The sequence below is a fragment of the Echiichthys vipera genome (assembly GCF_963691815.1).
Source record: "Echiichthys vipera genome assembly, chromosome: 6".
Taxonomy (NCBI): Eukaryota; Metazoa; Chordata; class Actinopteri; order Perciformes; family Trachinidae; genus Echiichthys; species Echiichthys vipera.
In genome coordinates this window covers 33,246,523-33,253,850 of record NC_139831.1, presented here as the reverse complement: position 1 = coordinate 33,253,850, position 7,328 = coordinate 33,246,523, and the positions used below count along the sequence as shown (strand labels likewise).

The 7,328-nt window shown below is 39.9% G+C and overlaps 1 long non-coding RNA gene across 2 annotated transcripts; it reads right to left on the bottom strand.

Moving 5' to 3' along the window:
* Positions 1-922: 922 nt before the first annotated feature.
* Positions 923-6,903, bottom strand: LOC310948039. 2 transcript variants are annotated; one of them, XR_014593230.1, is made up of 5 exons: positions 6,567-6,903; positions 5,928-6,020; positions 5,698-5,789; positions 2,153-5,585; positions 923-2,028 (listed from the first exon to the last, which is right to left on the bottom strand). It is a non-coding gene; the product is annotated as an uncharacterized lncRNA (long non-coding RNA). The 2 variants fall into 2 exon arrangements; XR_014593231.1 differs by having other exon boundaries at positions 2,153-3,885.
* Positions 6,904-7,328: the final 425 nt, after the last annotated feature.

Below are 7,328 nucleotides of genomic sequence, written 5' to 3'. Positions count from 1 at the left end.
AGCACTTCTTGGTCCTGTCCTGACTGACACGTCAAAAATATTTGTAGTATTAGCAGTGAATTCGCTGTATAATACAGGTGTGCCAGCTCTAATAATCATTTGGGATTGCCTCGCGGGCCAAATATAATTACACTGTGGGCCAAATTGGACATCTATGTGTTCGATAGTTCCCTTGTTAACTCAAGGAACATAATACATTATGAAGCTACATTTAATTCAAATATGTAAATTATTTCAATAACCCTAAAAATCTGTTAACTAAATATTCACAAAATAAATCTCATCTTACAATGTTATGGACTTTAGATGAAGAAATTCCTAAATTCCTTACAATTGAACGTTGAGAAACGTTGTTCTTAAACTGTTGGATTATTTAATCACAGTTGTTCACAAAGTGGTGAACCTCACCCATCCTTGTTTGTGAACGACTGAGTCTTTCAAGGATGCTCCTTTTATACCCAATCATGACACTCACCTGTTTCCAATGAACCTGTTTACCTGTGGAATATTCCTAACAGGTGTTTTTGAGCATTCCTCAACTTCCCAGTCTTTTGTTGTCCCTGTCCCAGCTTTTTTTTAATGTGCGGCAGGCATCAAATTCAAAATGAGTGAATATTTGCAATAAAACAATACAGTGTATCAGTTTGAACATTAAAAAATTGTCTTTGTAGTGTATTCAATTGAATATAGGTTGAAAAGGGTTTGAAAATCATTGTTTTCTGTTTTTATTTACGTTTTACACAATATCCCAACTTCATGTAAATTGGGGTTGTAGTTCAATCAACGCATGAAATCACTGCAAGACAGACTTCTTAAGATTTGGTTTATTTTTCAGTGGAACTATCTGAATATGGCTGGCCATGCATGTACATTCATCCAAAAATAGAAAGGTGCTTAATGCAATGTAAATGCAAGTCTGTTAACCATTTAATTCAACTAAATATACTAATACAAAAACAACAATGCTGGTATCGTTTTCACCTTGTGTGTGTGTGTGTGTGTGTGTGTGTGTGTGTGTGTGTGTGTGTGTGTGTGTGTGTGTGTGTGTGTGTGTGTGTGTGTGTGTGTGTATGCATGTACATTTGTTATGTTGTTACATTTCTGGCTGGATGCTGTTGAAATCTGCCTTCAGGTCATTTACTTGAGCCAATAAACTGACATGTGTGAACCATCTGGAACTTAGCAAAAGTGGACCTTACGGATAAACAGACTTGCAAATATTTGAGTCCTTGTTGTCAGTAATCCCATATGGGGCTGAAATGCATGCATCGCTCCACACTCATTGCCTCTGCCATGTGGCAGATCTAAAGGCATATTCATCCACAACTTACTTTTTTACAATGTACTCACCAGTTGCCAAACACCTCATGCTGATTTGTCATACAGAGCCATCTGTCAGGTAGGATATTAGCCAGCTGAAGCCCTCAACTAAGCCATTATCCGCAAGGCCAGCAAAGACCAGCTCTTGTCCACCATTTGTATCCAGCTCCAACCAATCATTGGTCCATTACAGCCATCATGCTGTTTAACACTCTAAGTGTAATGCCATATTGTTAACAGGCTAAATATGTTAATGAGTGTGCAAAACTTTATATTTTACCAATCAAAGACTCTCACCTCTTATCCTCAATTGTAGTACTAATGTATGTCTGCAACACTTAAGACACACATCTCTAGTGATATCCAAATGGAGCTTCATGAACCATTTTCATTATTTTCACTAGATGAAGCTCTCTATTCAACAAAGAGTTAAAAACTGATGCTGTTTTTCAATAGTGGTCCAGCATGCCCTCGTTCACCACCGGGTCACAACGGGTAAGTGTGGATGTGTCAGGGTTCTGAGGAGGACCCAGAAGCAGATCGGACAAGGGGCAGTGTTTAAACAGTTTATTAGATAAAGCGTGAGGTGGTGAAGAACAGAGAAGCTGGCAGGCAAGGTTTGGATCCCAGAGGTGTGGAAGGTCCAGAGAGTGGCTGGCTCACAGGCTAAGCGGACTGGGTTCCCGGGCTGACTTCCTGGAATGATTCCTGAGGCAGAGAGACACGGTTAGTTGCAGACACGGATTGCAAGAGGCCAGCTCCAGCAGGCTGAGGCAGACAGAAAACCAACAGTAGCAACGACGAAAAGTGGCTGGAAAATGCGGTAGCATACACAATACTTCACATCGATCCGGCGTTCACTGCATGTGTGGCTGCTCCTTAAGTACTGCAGGGGATTGATGAGGAGCAGGTGTGTGGGTGACCTCAGCCAGGTGTGTGAGCAGCCAAAGAAGGACACGCCCCCGAGCACTGTCAGAAAAGTGACAAACACCACAAGACATAACAAAAACACCCAAACAGACCTCATGGCCGGGGATTCGTGACAGGATGTCCACAATCTTCCACAGAATAATTCTCAATATGCTCTTTTGTTGTCGATTAAGGACCGCGAACAATACCAAAATAAATTAGTACTTGCCGACGGCAAAAGTCTGCCTGACCCAGCTTCCTTAAAAGATTGGGTAGATGGTGTTAGCAAGTGGCCAGATATCCAGTGGCAAGCTATTCACTCTTACATTATCGATAAACCTAGCCCGTACAAGCGAGAAAGTCTATAAGCATAAAAATTGCTCGATGCCTATAATTATGTTTTGTTTGGACATATTCAAAAGATCCTCTACAATGACATAGGGAAATGTTTTTTGTGCACTAAAAGCAGAAGTCCTGCCAAGCCAGCGTCAAGGTAAGAAGATGACAATGTACGAGCCGTGGGTCATCTACAATACAGAGAAGTGCTACATTCACAAAGCTAACTGCACCGACATGGCAGGGTAAGTTTATTTTTTCCCATTGGACACTGACCTTATCCTGTTTGATTAATTAGGGATTTTTTTCTATAAATTCCTATTAGTATCATTCTATTTGCTATTTAATGTAAATTTCACTTGCTCTTTCACTGTTCAACATAGGATAACATAGCATAGCATATCATCTGTTAATTTAGCCCACTTAGCAACTTACCTCTCAGCTCCAACTCCTTGTCCACGATCGCTGTTAAATGAAAACATCTGAGAATGAAGCAAAGCTGACTGTCCTCTTTAGCAAGTATGTCACTTTTGAAAAAATGAATTGACCAGAAATCTACCAGCCAGGCATTTGCTAACTTCCATCATAAAAAATATCTAAAACAATATCTTAAATTGTTTTGATTGTTCTGCTTTAAATGTGATTTCCTTTCAGACTTGGGTCATGCTGTAGCCATGCAGCCTCAATTATGTAAAGTTGAACTTTGTGTTAGAATGGGAATCATAGCAGTCACCTCAGGAGAGTGTGTGTGGAAAGACTTGAGCAGGAAATAAGTCCAACCAGCTCCACTGAGAAATATCAGCTTTCATAAACCAAAGAGACCAGGCATTAAGCGTCCAGCCACTTTGGAAACTGTCAGGAGTAGACCTAACAGTACCATCCCCAGAGGCCCAGGCATGTTGTAGTTGACATATGATATTTCCTTTGTGTATTTACACCTCCCTCCCCCCTTTGGACATTATGTCAGACAAGGAAAGAAGCTTTTATGGAGATCCAAGTTATACAAAGTGTATGGCAGTGTGATCATGCCTACAATTCTCAACCTCATGGAAATGTGATTATCTACACTACTAAAACAAGGGTGAAATGTTATGTTAAGACACATATTGGAATGTACTGACATATTTGTCTATCTACAGCACTGACAGATGATGACATCCTGGAGTTGCAGAGTATTGCCCCTCATGCTGCAGTACTGACCAGCTTTGAAAACAGCGACACAGACACAGCGTCATCCGGCAGTGATACGGAGGAACAGACAAACCGGAGCCCTTGACTGCTTTGTTCGATGAAAAACTCAAAGATCTGTCACCACATGAGCTGCAAGTAAAAAGTGAGGAAACATTTCAGTTTTATATATATATATATATATCAGTGACACATACCTTATGGACATAATGCAGTACAACCAAATACAGCTAAATGTCTCAGCTGTTCTCTGGGGTAAGTCCATGGAGGAGACAGCAAGGCAAGCCTACACAGATGTTATGGTCAAAAGCCATTAAGACTTTAGGGTTTAGTTCCTGTGGCTTAGTGGTCCAGCCCGCTGAGCCTCACCTTGGATCATCACCAGATGACCTGGTGACATGTACCTGATGACAAGAACTTTTGCCTTGATAGGTCATTTATTTTAAAGACTCCACACCGATACTATTACCAAACCAAACTCCACATGTCTGTGTGTGTGATTTTGTGTTATGGATGAGAAATGAGATGAAAATCAAGAGTTTCTGGTGGAGACTTTACCAAAAGCCCAACATGCCTTCATTTCAACAGTGTTACCTGAGCTTCTAACAAGAAAACATGACCCTTCCATACAGCCACAGAAAGCCTGCCAAATCTGCCAGACCAGATTTTGGAAAGATGATTTACTGTGTGAAATGTGATGGTCATTTCCATTATTGTAAAAAATGTATTTTATGATCGATGACATTTCATTTACATGAAAATAAATCATTAATTTCAAGTAAATGGCTTCACTTATTTGGAATCTGTTCCATTAGGAACAACACTTTTACAGAGGTTAGTTAGTGCAGCACACACAGTCACTACTTCATATAGCATATCTACCTGAGATACTGGGATTACTGTTTGCAAAATTTAAAACTTTTCCACCGTCCTATCACTCGCTCTTTATGTATCCAAACACGGGCCAGTTATCTGGATGTGTCAACTTCCTGTGCAGAGAGTTGTTTTTTTCCTTTAGTGAAATAAGGCATATGAAGGGTTGCACCATAAACAGCTAATTCATCACGTGCTAAAAATCCCTGATCAGCCAAGACTTCATCCATAGGCTCCAACAGTTGCAGGAAACCAGACCCTCTGCTAATCTGTTTATCTGTTACCCGACCACCCCACCCTGGAGACACAAATGAAATGGCCCCAGCAGGTGTGATGGCAATCAAATACTTAATGGTACTGCGTTTATGTACTGTGTACTATGTTTACACTAGGACCAAGTCTGGGCTCTTGCAGTGAGATTACTAGGTCTAGCTATAAAAATTTCAGTGCAGTCAATAATGCAGCGACATCTTTTAAAGTTTTCGCTTGAATGCTCTAGGCATATTTGTAAGTGTTGCTCCCTTGTCTGGCCATTTTATTAGTGGCTTTAGGACCACTGACATAACAGATATCCAGCACAGATAAATATATGATACAGTACTATTTGCTACATTAAATCTATAAGCCAGGTCAAGGTTGATAAGGCCCCGCCTTAATAGTTGGTCCTCTAAAGGAAGGCTATGATGACTTATCTCAGTGCTCAGTTTTTTAAGGAGCCATTCAAAGATGATAGAGGTCAGTCCAGTGAAAAACACTAATTGTCTAAAGCTAGACTTGACATTACTGTATGTAAACTTGGATTGGTTTTAACTTGTGCCTTAATAAGTCATTCTCACTGCGTAGCTTAACACATTCCTGCAGTAGGTTATTGTAATCTTCCTGGCGTTGACGATGTGTCAAGCGAAGGTGGTCATATTCACTTCTTAACACCCTTGGTGGGAAGTCTTCATCAGCTTAAACTTAAAACAAAGACAGACAGACATTCACTGAAAAGTTATCAGTGTGATGTCTTGTATCTTTGTTCGTACTACAGGAAATAAATTCCAGCTGTGTGATGGATGTAATTCATACCAGGGCAATGGTCTTGTTCCATTTCTGCAATGTAAGAATCTGTTTGCACTACAGGGATGTACGTCTCTGCTGTCATCCTTTTCCTGTGGTATCTAGATGAAAAGAAAGGAAAAAAATAAATTGTGACAGCATTTAGCCAAATCATCCACTAGGTAGTAATTATTAACTTCTACACAAAAACACCATAAAGGTCTGAAGCATGTGTTATTGATCTTGTTTTATAGGCGTACCTCTGCATTTTTGTCTCATGGTTCTTGTTTTGTTTTATGTATGCAAACACAGACAGCAAAAGTCAGGGCTGCTCAAGTCATCTGATGCCTCCCCTGCAAAGAAAAGAAAATATTTGTTGTGCCAATGTTGCAACTTAACTGCTGCATGAATGGGAGTACCAAGACTAATCTACGCAACGAGTTACAATTTATAGAGAATTAAAGTGTCTAATCCTAAAACATTATATCATTCTGGATAATTAACTTCTTTAAAAGGGAACATTTGTTTACTTAGTTAGCACACCATGTTTACTTGTGCTAGCCGGCCATGTTCACAATATACAGTAACTAGGCAGCATAGGTTTCATATACATTTGTGAACAATCTAACAGAAAGAGCTGATAAATGATAACTTACGTGAAATGAAGTGCGCACTACAAACACTCGTGAGTCACTTTGACTGCAGTAGCGTAGCGCTACCATGTTTACATGTCAATGCGCTAGCTGGCAGCTAACTTCATGCTAGCTATGTCCGAAGACCACAACATAACTTTAGGCAGCATAGGTTTCATATCATTATGTACATTGACAAACACTTTTCTGTGGAATCCAGGCTTTTCAGCCTAATCTAACATAAAGACCTGATAAATGATATCTTACCTGAAATGAAGTGAGCACTACAAACACCGGCCTCCTTGACCGCAGTAGCATAACCCCAGTCTTCTCGTTTTAATGCTTGGAGCCACAAACAACGTCTATTTTTTTGAAAGGGATGAGATCCTGTAGGGATTCTGAAGAAGTTGACACCATTGCTGGTTCTATTTTCACAGCCGACTACACTTCAGTAGGCATCGTATGTGTTGGACTGTTCACTTGGTACAAGTTAATGCTACGAGTTTATGTTTTCTGACCCCAAGCTGTGTGCGCATATTTCTGTGACGTAGCTCTCGAAAGGGTCTATGGTCTGAAAAACTGAAGTGAACTTGGTGAGATGGACCCTAGGAGGGCTGAGTGATCGAGTGAATAACGATGGTCACTCCAGAGGTGGATATCACCCGCAATGAATTGCAGTTATGCATTTGGCGGAAGAGAATACATCCATGGGTAGGTGGCAGTAATGGACGTAAAACTCTGCGATTACTCACCACTAAAGAAGAACAATATGCATAAATAAAGCAACTTTTCATCATCATAAAACTTCACTATCAATATCTTATTATAAGTTCTTTCTAATTCTTACATGCGTGGGCTGTTCACCTGAAGAAAATCTCATTGATAGCTTAATATTTAACTGAAATAATTACGAGTTGCAGTAAATATTTAGTCTACTTAGTTTAGTTTATATATTTAAACTTGACTTGTGTTGTTTCTTCTCAACATTAAACACACTGTAAACACATTGAATACATGTTATTTTGCAAT